Below are 15,004 nucleotides of genomic sequence, written 5' to 3'. Positions count from 1 at the left end.
AAGGCAAAGTCGTGAAACACGTGTCAAATCTGTTGCAGGAGGCCACATGGATATCGTTTACTACAGATGGATGGAGCAATCCAACAAAATCATGCTCATTACTCAGCTTCACGGGTCATTTCATTCATGATGCTGTGTGGCGCAAAGTTATCTTGAGTGTGACGGTGCTGGAACAAGATCATGATGGAAAATATCTTGCATCGAAACTTTGTGAAGCCATGACGAAATGGGAGATTGCGGAGAAGATTCACGTTGGAGTGCGAGACCATGCCGCCAACATGAAACTGGCAATGAGACTCGCAGGCGTCACTGATATTGGCTGCATGTCCCACGCATTACAGTTGGTTTTGCGTGATGCCCTGTTCACGCAGACATCAGTAGAAGTTGTCATCAAAAAGGCTCGCAAGATTGTCACTCACTTGAAGCATAGTGAGCAGGCTTGCCGTCATCTCGTGGAACACCAGCAAACGGTTAAACCCCCAGAACATTCACTACTGCAAGACGTCGAGACGAGATGGAATGGTATGTATCTTATGCTGGAGCGGCTGGTCGAACAGCGCAAGGCGGTTAATCTGTACAGTGTGCAGCGTGGTGGAATCGACAGTCTCTCAATCGCAGAGTGGGAACTGGCAGGAAGAGTTGTTAAAATTCTTAAACCATTTTACACTGCAACGCTGGAGATTTGTGTTGACGATGCATGTATTTCTGTTGTTATCCTGCTCGTCTCAAATTTGAATAACATGCTCAACACTACAGCAGCAGACCAGGGCCTCAAGCAAATGAAAGTGGCGCTGCGTGATGCAATGTGCTGTCGATTCTCTGATATCAGTTCCTCGGCACCCTTGCTGCGACGCTGATTGACCCACGCTTCAAGGATACTTATTTCAATGTGCTGAAGGCAGTGGCAGCGAAGAAAGTGGTTCTGAACTTTATACGCTCAGTCCAAGAAAGCGCTATGAAAAATATGACTGCGCCATCCGCAGCTTCGCCAATTGACAACGTTGAGCCAGGACTTGAGAGCAGCGAGACTTCCGAATCCGATGCTCAAGAGGAGGATGATCCCTGGGCTGCGCATGACAGCCAACCTGCTAATGTGAATCCATCACAAAATGTCGACATTCAAACTGACGCCATACCGCCGTTCGAACAGCAGTTGACCAATTACTTGAAGGAACTGCGTTTGCCTCGAATGACCACGGGCATATGTGCGTACTGGCATTGCAGTCAATACCCACTTCTGGAAGCCGCTGCTCAAAAATACTTGTCTGCACCGCTGATCAGCGTGGCCAGTGAACAGTTGTTTAGTGCAGCAGGACAGTTGTATGCAGACCGGCGCAGCAACCTGCTGGGCGAAAATGCGGAAAAACTGTTGTTTCTTAACTACAACATTCGTTTGTTTGGATATAATTACTAGGTAAGCAATACCTAAAGATTTGCCATTTAGCGACTCTTACTGTAGGCTCTGAATGATGAGTTCTAGATTTATTTTTAAAGTAGCATTGCATCATAACATATTTAATAAATCTTGTGTTCGGTAACTTCGGTTATATACCTTTCTGTTTCGGTCTCGGTCGAAAGTGGAGTTAAACTTTCGGTTTCGGCTTCGGTTTCGGCCGAAAGTGGAGTAAAAATTTCGGTTTCGCCGAAATAAAATTTTTAACTTTCAGTTTGGTTTCAGCCGAAACCAGAAATTCAGTTTCGGTTGGCCTCTAATCTAGAGTCTCTTTGGCAGGCGAGGCTGCATTGATTCGGTCATGAATCCCGCAGTCCCAGACACTGCATGCTCAAGCAGCTTTTATTTGTCCAGATATTAAGGGCTGAACAGGCATGGCATTGGCGAGAAAAGAGATTGGAGAATGTGGAGGTGATCGGACCTGCCGATGACTGGTGCTAGTGAAGATCGGCCTCTGTGGAGGAGGCCCGTGAGGTATGCTGCATGGCAGATAAGAGATATTTGCTCTGCAAAAACGATGAGGTTGGAAGCGCAACGCCCACATGAATAGGTGGAACGCTGGGTTTCTAAAACCCAGCAAGACAGTGGGGAGCACAGCTGGTTCATCTGTCGGTCATCCCTTGACATTTGGATCATTCCCATTACCCGCTGACAAGGAATCCACACTTACATGGCCTTAAATTGCACGTTTCATGGCATTAGCACTGCGATAAGGTTACTTGCAATTCGTCAGGAATGGTGGATGTTTTGTTTATATAATACTAGCAGGAAGTACCCGGCGTTGCCCGGGTGAAAAATCTATTTCAAAACTTCTGTTAAAACATAACATTCATACACAAGTACTAAGCTATTGTGAAAGCCCGGCGTTCCGTTTGTCTGTCCATTTGTCCATCAACAAAATTATAAGAGGTTTGAAAAAGTCCTGAATCCAAAAGTAGTAGAAAGTAGCGGGTAAATAGATGATCTAAAAGGTTTCTGAAAATTTCGACCTCAAAAAATGTTTTACCCCTCCGTAGGCATATATACCTACACATGCTACATACAATAGAGTGAGTAGTATCTCGTGACTCTATAGTAGTATCTGGCTCTACAGTAGTATCTACTGACTGTATAGCAGTATATATTGACCCTACAGTACTATCTACTGATTCAACAGTAGTATCTACTGACTCTATAGTAACTACTAACTGTTTAGTAGTATCTGCTGACTCTATAGGAGTATCTGCTGACTTCATAGTAGTATCAACCAACTCTATAGTAGTAATTACTGACTACAGTAGTATCTAATTACTATAGTAGTATACCATAGAGCTCTATACCATGAAGCTTGTATTTCCGACCATCACCACTGAGCCAGTGAACTGGAGCACGTACGCCAAGCCAAGATGAATGGGTATTCGGACTACACAATCCGTAAAGCTATCACCCCAACCATTGGGAAAGAACTATCTGAGGACCCAATCAAAACCATCACCTTGCCATACATAGCAGGGGTCACCAAAAATATTTCCAAAATCATGAGCAAACACAAAATCCAGGTACGATTCAACACAGTACATAAAACTCATAAATTGATCCCATCTGTGAAGGATGTGATCCCTGACATGCAATACCCTGGTGTCTACAAACTAAGCTGTGTCTGCGGCAGCAGTTACATTGGGGAAACTAAGCAACATGTCTCGGACCGGATTCGTGAACATAAGGCAGATCTGAAACATGTTAGGACCAATACCTGAGCCGTGGCTGATCATTATTTTAAAGCTGTGGGCACACGCAAAATTTATTTTGCCAAGATATAAACACAGACACAATTCCAACCAAGAAGATGGGTACAAACTGAGAAATCATTGGAAGGAGGTTATTATTTGGTCATAACTGGCTGTGTTGTTCCCTTCCTACCTACTACCTATGTTAGCAGTTATTTTCGAATCTCTGAGTTCCATTCACTAACATAGCCACCGTTAGCTGTATTAGTAAATGGCAGCTTGCCATCCTTTTCCACCTCCATGTGGTGATGTTCCTTTCCGAGCTCTCTCTTGCTTACATTTACAAGCAAATTTCTTACATTGACGTGCTAATCTCTCACAATACAATGGCCACTCCCACAGCTGCGTTTATCAAGATTTCTCCTATCTTACATTTACATGCAAATTTCATCTCTAGCCCCACGCACTGACCGAGGGGCTATACCCATCTTAAACCTCTATAACTCCCTGTCTTAGCGGCGCTCCCACCATATATTTTTTCTTGCTTCAGCAGCTCTTACCTACCTAATGACGATTGTGTTGCAATCGAAACGTCGTGATATTGTGATTATTTGTATTACTTTTTATATCTACGTGGCTTTATCGAAAGACCAAAAGAATATGACTATAGTATCTACTTAATCTATAGTCGTATCTATTGACTGTATAGTGGTAACCACTTACAATAGTAGTAACTACTAGCTCTATAGCAGTAACTACTGACTTTATGGTAGTATCTGTAAACTCTATAGCAGTATACTGACTATTGTGGTATCTACTGACTCTACGGTACTATCTACCGACTCTATAGTAGTATCTACCGACTATAGTAGTATACCCTGACTAGCAGTATTTACTGACTGTAGTGGTATCTACTGGCTAGTATCTACTGACTATAGTACAGTGGTTCTTAACCTTGACTGCAGCCTGCGCCCCCTTTGGTTCTCAATAATAAAAAGATATAATGTGAATAAATGCATTGGTTTGATTAAACAAAGTAAGTTGTACTTAACGTGCCCATGCTTGATGTGTTTTCGATCATTTGCCTTCGAAAAAATCTGGCCGTGTCTCGCACCCCCAGAAAGGGCATCTCGCACCCCCAGGGGGTGCGTGCTGAACCCCAGGTTAAGAACCACTGCTATAGTAGTATTTACCGACTATAGTGGTAACTATTAACTCGAAAGTAGTATCTGCTTACTCTATAAAAGTAGCTTCTACTGACTCTGCAGCTGTATCTCCCGACTTTACAGTAGTATCTACCGACTCCACCGTAGTATCTACCAACTCTATAGTCGTAACTGCTGACTATAGTAGTATATAGTGAATCTACAGTAGTTTATACTGACTGCAGTCGTGTCTACCGATTCTATAATAGTATATATCGACACTATAGCAGGCGCTACTAACTCTATAGTAGGAAATACTGACTTTAGTAATATCTACTAACTCTATAGTAGTACATACCGACTCGATAGCACTATCAACTATCACTACAGTAGTTTGTACTGGCTGTAGTAGTAGCTACTATCACTACAGTAGTATGTACTGGCTGTAGTAGTAGCTACCATCACTACAGTAGTATGTACTGGCTGTAGTAGTATCTATTATCACTACAGTAGTGTGTACTGGCTGTAGTAGTAGCTACTATCACTACAGCAGTATGTACTAGCTGTAGTAGTAGCTATCACTCCAGTGGTATGTATTAGCTGTATTAGCTATACTAACTATAGCAGTACGTACTGGCTGTAGTAGCTATATTAACTCTGTAGCAGTGTGTACTGTCTGTAATAGTAGCGAAACTAACTCGCCAGCAGTGTGTACTGGCTGTAGTAGCTCGACTAACTCTATAGCAGTGTCTACTGGCCGTAGTAGTAGTTATACTAATTCTATATCAGTGTATTGGCCATAGTATTATCTATATTAACTCTATAGCAGTGTGTACTGGCTGTAGTAGTAGCTATACTATATGTATATCAGAGTGTGCTGGCTGTAATTGTAGCTATACTAACTCTATAGCAGTGTGTACTGGCCGTAGTAGTAGCTATACTAACTCTATAGCAGTGTGTACTGGCTGTAGTAGTAAGGTAGAACTCATTTGGGTAGCCTCATTTTGTTTGTAGAATGAACTATTCCAGGTGAAGTAAGTGTTGGTAAGGCAGTGCCTTACCAAAGTTGGTACATCTGGATTCAGTCACTGTTGGACCAAGTCTTCAATGATTGCAATGGTGTCAGGTACAGGTACCTTGGTGAACAGGAAGTCTACATCGAAACTGACAAGCAAATCATTTGGAGACAGTGAGATGTCCTTGATTAGAGAAACAAAGTGAGCTGAGTTAAGTACAGCTGAGGTGGTCTTACGCGTGAAAGGAAGCAGGGCCTCGGACAGAAATCGGGCCAGTTTGTAGGTGTGTGAGTTCATGGTGAAGATGATAGGACGGAGCAGGGTACCTTCTTTGTGGATTTTTGGAAGGCCATAAAATCTGGGTGGTCTAGCAGCCGAAGGTTTTAGAGAGCTGCTTGGTCGGTTCAATTAGAGAAGTCGAATTAGTGATGATATTGTTGGTTTTCTTGGCTAGGTGGTTGGTGGGATCTCTATTGATTTTGGTATAGCTGCCATCATTTAGAAGGTCCTGCATTTTGTTGTTGTGAGTGGTTTTATCCATGATGACCGTGAGATAGCCTTTGTCGGCTGAGAGGATGACAATGTCATCTCTCTTTTTTAATTGAGCGAGTTCAAAACGCTCATCCTTGCTTATGTTGCTCACATGTTTCTTTGCGTTTTTGAGGATAGCAGCTATTTCAGATCTTGCAACGTCTGCCGGGATGTGTCCCAAACCTTTGAGGGCTATATCGACCTGGCGCAATGATATCACTCACTGGGATGTGTTTAGGGGAGACTGCGAAATTCAACCCTTTAGCTTAGACATGGGCAAATTACAGCCCCCGGGCCGTATACGGCCCATTGGGCTTTTTAATCTGGCCCGCCAAACTTGTCCAAATATTATTATTAAATTAATTTTTACCTTTCTCCTGTAATGCCCCCATTTCCCCATTAGATGGTGCACTTTGACCGGGAGTTACGACATGTTTTTGTATTGTTCATGTTCGTGCAATTTGTTAAATTGCCTTGCAAATAAATGCTGTTAAAGGCCAAATCCTTTCATGTAATTATTTTTACATGTCATTTATATTAGTTCACACAAACACTCCATCCATCTGTTCCTGTCCCAGCCCCTCTGTCAAATTTTAGAACCCATTGTGGCCCGCGAGTCAAAAAATTTGCCCACCCCTGCTTTAGCTAGTACCGATTTTAGGCTGTCGGAAATTGGGCTGTTACTCTGATTGATAACAATCTTGTTAACATCTGACTTTTTAATGTGTGGCTTTGGCTTCTTTTTGACAGGAGGTTGAATTTACCAATCAATTAACTTTACATTTAGTTGACATTGAAGTAGCTGAATAAACTGTCATGTTATCTACATGGTCCCAATCAGATGTGGACATTTTATCTGTTAATGCTAACAGAGTCTTATCTAAATTATCAAGTTCAAATCGGAGCAATCTTATTCTCTCTGAGATTAGAGCTAGGCTAGCCCTAAACATAGTCTACATTATAAACTGCCAGTACACTTAACTCTGATTAAGAACCAGGCCTATCTGCATTAGTGTTTTTTTGTTTATTATTTTTATATCACTCTTTGGCTCTTTCGGTGAAGTCATGTAGGTATAAAATAAATTAAATCACGTTTCTGGCACAACACAAGTATTCGTCATCAAGTGGGACAACCACAGCAAGAGACAATTGCTGAAGTGGGCAAGAGAGCTGCTGTGACAAGAGTCTATATAGGTAAGAGGGGGGAGGAGCCAGGGAGGAGAGATAGAGAGGGGGGGTGTGTGGTAGGGCGAGCAAGGAGAGCAAGGCAAAATGCCGGGGGGGGGGGGGGGCGGGGAAGTGAGCAGGGCTGGGAGTGGGAGGCTGAAGAAACTGGAGATGCGGATATGAAGGCAACACCGTAAAGCAGTTAAGGTTTTACCTGGTTCATAATATCCTTCCAATAATTGCTCAATTTGTATCCATCTTCTAGGTTGAAGTTATGTCTATGTTTATATATCTGGATGGATTCATGAACAAACCTTTGATAGTAGCCCGAAGGTTTGCAGAGTACCTTGGTCTCGGAAAAAACACAATATCATGAGAGCCCACAGCGTTATAGCAATGGTCAGCCACGGCGGGGGTATTAGTTATGCCGTGTTTCAGATCTGACTTGTGCTCGCGAACACGGTCCGAGATATGTCGTTTCGTTTCCGCAATGTAATACCTACCACAAGTGAAACTTAAATTTGGATATAAAGCTTTCGTGACTGCAGGGATTCATCTTCTTGGTTCTTGCGGTAAAGTCACGTAGAAGGGAAATAATAAAATAAAGACAGCGCTCCAATGAGCGCTGTCTTTCCGACAGTTCTGTTTCTTCACCTGAGGACAGCTACTTGTGTTGTGGCCGAAACGTCGTGATAATTTTATTTTATTATGTTCATTTTTTATTTTATTATTATTATTTCCCTTCTACGTGACTTTACCGAAAGAACCAAGAAGAAGTGCAACTTAGTTTGTAGACTCCGGGATATTGCATGTCAGGAATGACATCCTTCACAGATGGGATTAGATCACGGATTTTGTGTACTGTACTGAATCGGACCTGGATCTTGTGTTTGTTTCAGATTTTGGAAATCTTTTTGGTAACGCCTGCTATGTATGATAACGTGATGGTTTTGATCGGCGTCTCAGGGGGTTGTTTCTCCATGTTTGGAGAAACAGCTTTGCGAATAATGCGGTCCAAGTACCCATTCATTTCAAGGGCCTGGTGTATGTGATCCAGTTCACTGGCTAGGTGGTGTAGGTCAGAAATGCAGTGGGCCCTATGGTGTAGTGTTTGATGAGGGAATTCTTCTGTGCCAGATGGTGGTGGGAATCAACCAATTCTATATTCAAATCTAGATTATTTTTATATTATGTTTACTATTTCTATCTACGTGACTTTAGCAAAAGAACCAAGAATATAGTACTTACCTAACAGTGTCGTGGTAAGGCCTATTCCCATGCAGGGGCCCCGGCCTCACCTAGATTTCCCAGCCGGCCGAGGTGGCACCTTGGCAGGCTGGGGCTGGGCTGCTACCCCTCCCCCCGTCCCCCACCATCCCCCCGCCTGCTCGGCAGTAGTTATCTACGGACTATAGTAGTATCATCAACCGACTATCGTAGTAAATGCACACCTGGGGTGGGGGGAGGACATCACAGTGTGAAAATTTTACCTCAGTTCTGTGTATTATTTTTGTCAATTTTGAACGCGAATGCAAAATTCCCCCCTCCACTGATAGCGTGTGTGTATTGTTAGGGGCAACCACGGGTCAGCTGTCTTGCACATGCGCAGATGTGTGCTTTGGCGCGTGCTCAGCATAGTAATATAATAATTAATAGTACTAAATTGTTATATCATGGGACCTCCTTTGCCTTTTGGCGTCCGCTGGTCTAACACTGTTTGAGATGAGGCTCGAAAGAAAGCTGTCTCTGGTGTGGACCAATCAGTTTCAAAGACAATCCATATACTGTACTATCAGAGCATGTTTTTTTGCATTTTGACCACAAGTATATGTGGTTAATGCAGACATGATTCCTTGCAAAAGGTTTAAGTTTGGTGTTTTAACATCTTAACACCCGTTTTGTTGCCAGAAAAAAGGGGAAAACCTATTCTTATACTAAATTGTTAATTTAACTACTTTAAAGTTGGCGGACGTGAAATACAAATAGTACTCACCACGGGGCTTATCGCATGGTACTTGGGCACTTTTTTTACCAAAAAACCCCACGGTTCGTGAGTCAAATCCGTCACAAGTTTCGTCCACAGACCGACGGACAGTCAGACAGACAAAAATGACTTGTATAGGTAAGATGTAATGATCCATGTGAAATGTATATGTTTTAAAGAGTTTATCTTTGTGGGTAGCTATGAACTCAACAGTAAGTTTGATTGCCGACAGCAAACATGATTGATAAGTGAAAGCTGAACTTATTGTGGTCCTCTGCTATGTTGATTGATCTTAAATTAATTACATGGTGAAGTGGGGAAGCGTTAATACTGAGCAGATGAAGGTGGCCAGGCATGCTTCTGGACACACCACCACCTTTGTACCATGCCAGTGTGTGACAGTGTCAAGTTTGTATTTGCAGTAAAGTATATTAACTATTCAACATGGAGGTTAAATCAAAACAATAGCTTATTTTAGTTTTCCTCTGGAACTTTTTGTAAGAATGGAAACAGTCAGGAAATTAACACAGCATATATGCAGCTGAAGTTAGCTCTGTTCATCCAAGCATTCAAGCAAATCTGAGCCTGGCTTCACACCTCTAAGTTGTGATTGAACATTAATTTATGCACTTTTGCATAATAAAAATAGTATTATTTTCTACAGCCTTTGCTATGTTAGCTGAATTTTGCTTTCATAAATATTGCTTTTGTTGCCAGGCAGCCAAAATTGTATGCTTGGTGTTTTGGGTTAATATTTATGTTGAAGATACTAGGGCGTCCAGGCATATCTATAACCATTTGCCCTCTAAATTGCATGCCTTAACAGCCCGTGTGATGAATTGGGGAATATCTTGAATATATTAATAAATATAGACGTGTAAGTCACGTGTGACTATGTATATATGTATTCCTCTGTGCCTTGATACTGACGTAGATGGTATGGATATTTTTTCTATCTGCAGCTGACGCTTCCTCAGCAGAATTGGTCTGATGGAGCAAAGGCACTCAGCGCAGCCCGGTACAAAAAGACAATGGGACCAGGATGCAAACAGCATGGATTGTACTGGAAGTGTGACACGGCACCAGAGAACTCAAACAGAAGAGAAACCCTTCAAGTGCACTGTGTGTGAGAAGGCATTTGCATAGTCATCAGTTCTTCAAAAACACCGGAGAACACACACTGGAGAGAAACCCTTCAGGTGTAGTGTGTGTGGGAAGGCATATTCAGATTCATCTGTTCTTAAAAAAACACCAGAGAACACACACAGGGGAGAAACCCTTCAGGTGTAGTGTGTGTGGGAAGGCATTTTCAGATTCATCCGCCCTTAAAATACACCAGAGAACACACACGGGAGAGAAACCCTTCAGGTGCACTGTCTGTGAGAAGGCATTTGCATGGTCATCAGATCTTGAAAAACACCAAAGAACACACACAGGAGAAAAACCCTTCAAGTGCAGTGTGTGTAAGAAGGCATTCGCACAGTCATAAAATCTTAAAAAACACCATAGAACACACACAGGAGAGAAACATTTCAAGTGCACTGTGTGTGAGAAGGCATTTGCACAGTCATCAAATCTTTAAAAAAACACCATAGAACACACACAGGAGAGAAACTTTTCAAGTGCACTGTGTGTGAGAAGGCATTTGCAGAGTCATCCCATCTTAAAATACATCAGAGAACGCACACAGGAGAGAAACCCTTCAAGTGCAGTGTGTGTGGTAAGGCATTTACACAGTCACGACATCTTCATCGACACCAGAGAACACACAAGCATCAGAAGATCCCCAAGGAGTGTAGTCTGAAATCGACTTGTGAAAGTCAAAGTGCTGCAATGAGTCCATCCCTTCTGAAAAAAGAACCAGAAGTGAATTCCAGCTTGGACACTATGAAATGTATCAAGGTGAAATGTGAAGAGGTGACAGTGAAGAGCGAAGAAGTGAAGGTGAAATGTGAAGATGAAAATTCAACTACAAAATCGGACTTTCACATCGATGGAGGCAACGTGAAGCAGGAGGAGAATTCTGACTGTGAGGCAGAGCGAGGCAACTCCCAGCAGTTTGTGGAAGTGGAGGTGTGGGTCGACTTCTTAGACAATACAAAGTCAAATGGAGACCCGGTAGATATATAAGCTTGAGACAATGAAGCCCCAGTAGATTCGCCTTCGTCACAGGCCTTTAATGAAAAGAACGTGAAGTTGAACACTCCATTCCTAGGTTCAACCTGCAGAGTAAGAGCGGCCAGTATTTGCGGACCTGTGGGTTGGGTATATCTCTAACTAGGAGTGAGAGCCAATAAGCTCCCAAGCATTCACTATGTTATAATAATATTAGCATTTATATGGTGCTTGCTTAATCGCCTCAGCAACTCGGAGTTTTGTATCATATCTCATCACAAACACTCAAAGAAAATGTTATATATATAACTTTTCCAAAAATATATATTGAAAGTGAGTCTAACTTTTTTTTGTAATAATTTTAATCGGGATGGAGCGCTGGGGCACAGAAAGGGTGAGTCCTCGCCGCTGCCTCCTGCCTTGCCACACAAAAGACAGCTGGAGGATAATTACTTACAAGCCTGTTTGGGAAGTCATAAATGGTAATAATAAACAGCAAACCCAATGGGGTGATCATGAGATTCTGCCGGAAATCCCCAGTTGACTTCAAGGGAAGGCCGCCATAAAGGAAACAACCCACAATAAAACAAACATAAGACGGAAACATCAGGGGTCACAAACCTCCCTTGGACAGCAAAATCCATCCAAGGGCAGTTAATAATTGAGCTGACTGGGGATTTTTTAAAATGCAACAGTAAAGTCCGAAGCTTAGCTATATATTCAACCTCAGGATATCAAAATATAACTTGAATAAGAAGTACGGATCCCTGGCGATACAGACGGGGAACGAAGATTAATACACCCCTCGGAATACCCTTGGTAACAACTATGGTATACCACAAATCTTGGTTAAGCATGAAATAAATAATAATTATGAAAGTGTTAGACCTAGGGTCATTCAGAAGATATACAATGCGAAATATGTCAATCACACACGACCAAGATAATATGTATTCCACGGGATCAGAGCTTCATCAACCGCCTTTGTCTTCCAGTAGCTAACAGCACATGGTAGCAGTAAATTACGTATGCAGGGGGCACCTCCCCCTAATATATCAAATACCATGCAATAATTAAAAACTGCAACGTCAGTGCTGTGAACGCTGCTCAAAACGTACTTTGAGTCACTTGCAGAGTCAAAACTGCAGAAAGTGGTACGGTACCAGGCTATAAGAGGTATACCATTTTTTTTACTTCCAACCCGTGATGAGAGGACAGAATACATGGCAACATCAAGCACACCCAGGCACAATAGGTCACGAGTTCAAAGGCCACAGCGCCCCTTTTTGAGAGAGTCTGCAAGTCTGATGCGCAAAAAAATGTAACACTTCCAGCCCGTGATGGAAGCGTGGGGAATGCTGCCCAAAACTTGAACAGAAACATGGCGGTAATAAAGACATCCGGACAACAAACAGCCGAAGCGACTTTAAACGAAAAACAGCTGATCGTCATTTCTTTATGACGATCATTAAAAATAAAAACTGTTGCTTTTCACAATGCCATACTAAAGAAGAAGAACTGCGAGTGGTAGGCTCCGGGGATTGCCCTCGTGACTGGCAATTTGATAGGGAGCTCTGTATCGGCAGAAGCCACACATCACGTAGAGGTTTTTTTGTTGCGTCATTGAGAGAGGCTGCCAGCCAAGGCTGGTGCTCACAGTATTACAATACAAACCTGGGGAAGAGTGCCTAGCATTACTATTCCCGGTGGCGAGGTCGCTGTGTACAGCCAACCATTACGACCATAGTGACAATAGTTCTGATTATGCTTCGATCAAAGTCAACCCTTCAAGGGAAAGCTGGTGCAACCACTATTCGTGAGAGTGCCCCTTGAAATCGCAACCCACAGGTGAAATTTAGTTGAGGGTCGGATCAGAGACTGGCACGGAATGATATAACTTGATCTGTAGCGTGTCCTCTGTGCAACACGAGTCGTACAGACAACTGGAAGAGGACTCTTTTGAAAAGGGAGCGGAGGGGGGGGAAGACGATAGGCGCTGTCTCTCCAAGTCGCTTCACAGTGGGGGTGATGCGCGGCAACCAGCGGACGTGTTGCGAGTGGTTTCTGGTGACGGGATCATCGCGCACATTGATGCAGACAGAGCCGGACCCATCATCCCTGTGTTGTATATATGGGTGTTATGAAAATTGATGAAAATAATGAAAATTGAATGAAATTTTAAATTTGCATAATGATGTTAATTAGTGTAATTATGCGCATCAATTATGCTGATTCGAGAGATAATCGTGTTGATTTATGCGAGTGGGCGTGGTTATGATAATGCAGGTCGTTATGATAATTAGGTCCAGCCTCGGTGACGAGGTTTGGTTATTAATTGGAACAATGCAATTGATCATATGCAGTTCTGTAGGTGTTGTGAGCATAAATGAGAGAGAGTCGATTGGACTCTGCTATTTAATTCCGTATTATCGATAAGGATACGATTACTCCCATTTAACGTTTATTGATTATGTGCTGGATTAGTGATTAGTGTGCTTATGATAGGTCCCCTCAAGGTTCAGATCTCATACGCAGAACAATTTTACGCAGAATTTCAGCAAGAATCACACACAAACCTGCTTTAATCAATTTTATTTTCTAGCTAACTTTAATTTTTGGATAATATGAAAACTCTCGATCTTGGAATTTCAACACAGCGTTAACATGATACCATCACGATTGCGTTGTTTCACCTCGATAACGGCACCTGTGGTTAATTCCCGACGCGTAACGCAATCAATCGGTTGAGAGAGAGATTAAGACATGTAAACTATTCTTTCAAAACCTTAACCTTATAATATGTAAATTCGTGTTTAAACATTGCCCACACAGTACCACATCCATTCATCGACCTTCAAGTCAATTCTTATCACGTTAACAGTAGGACGATTGGTTATTATGCAACTCAATGACAGCAGTATTTTTCGTTATGAATTGATTTTTTTAATGCACCACCTTGGAGTGGCGACCCTTCTTGATTATCCCGATATGCGTATCGTGTGTCTTATTTATCACTTGTTCAATTTTTTGCGTAAAGCAGACGCCGAGGTTAGCATCTCTTGTGTCCAAAATGTGTTTCCTGTGTGTTGCGGTGGGGGAGTGAGGGGGAGAGTGTGGGGGAGGGGGGGCATACGAACGGCTTTGTCACAGTTTCTGTCCATCGCTGGCTGGATGAGTCAGCGCGACGCTCGCCGTCGTCGCACGATGATGGGTGTCGAGTGCGGGCCCGCTGCCCTCTCAGCCCTGGTGACGCGAAGTTGCGCGCTGTAGCACGCTGGTGGCACGCTGTTGGCACGCGCTGGTGCTGGTGCTGGTGGCACGCTGGTGGCACGCTGTTGGCTCGCGCTGGTGCTGATGCTCGTGCTGATGGCACGCTGGTGGCACGCGCTCCCTCTCCTTGAAGATGCGCGAATGTGCCCGTGTTGGTTCGCTGACAGCAGTTTCTCTCCACTGCTGGATGAGCTGCGCACGCTCTTGCTTGGCGTTGCTGACCGCGCTCTTTCTCCTTGAAGATGCGGCTGCCCAAGCTTTTTCTTCTGTTGCGTGAGTTGAGTCGCACGTGCTCTCTCTGTTGAGCTGCGCGAACGCGCCCGTGCTGGTTCGCTGACAGCAGGTTTCCTCCACTGCTGTATGACTCAAGTCGCACGCGCTTGGTCGCTGGTTTGCTGAAGTTGTTGGTGGCTGTCCAAGCTTTTCCACTGCTGGTTGAGCCACGTTGCACGTGCTTGCTTGGCGGTGCTGGCGGTCTTTTTCCGCTGCTGGATGGCTGCGTGCTCTTGCTTGGCGGCTGGCCAAGCTTTTCCTCTGCTGAATGAGTCGAGTCGGCGCACGCTTGGCCGCTTGTTGCAGAAACTCTTGCTTGGTGCGTCGGTCGCGCTACAGCTGGA

At 43.5% G+C, this 15,004-nt stretch overlaps 1 protein-coding gene across 1 annotated transcript in view; it reads left to right on the top strand.

The window, feature by feature from the left end:
- LOC116957252 (uncharacterized) overlaps positions 1-14,209 on the top strand; it is a 42,438-nt gene extending 28,229 nt beyond the window's left edge. Inside the window, exon 3 of the transcript XR_012930529.1 lies at positions 9,965-14,209. The gene's annotated coding sequence lies outside the window, so the exon portion shown is untranslated. The remainder of the gene's footprint in view (positions 1-9,964) is intronic.
- Positions 14,210-15,004: the final 795 nt, after the last annotated feature.

Source organism: Petromyzon marinus, chromosome 71 (genome assembly GCF_048934315.1).
Source record: "Petromyzon marinus isolate PM22_M1 ecotype Great Lakes invasive population chromosome 71, UKy_Petmar_22M1.pri1.0, whole genome shotgun sequence".
Lineage (NCBI taxonomy): Eukaryota > Metazoa > Chordata > Hyperoartia > Petromyzontiformes > Petromyzontidae > Petromyzon > Petromyzon marinus.
The sequence above is the reverse complement of the archived record's forward strand: the minus strand, read 5'-3'. Positions and strand labels throughout refer to the sequence as shown.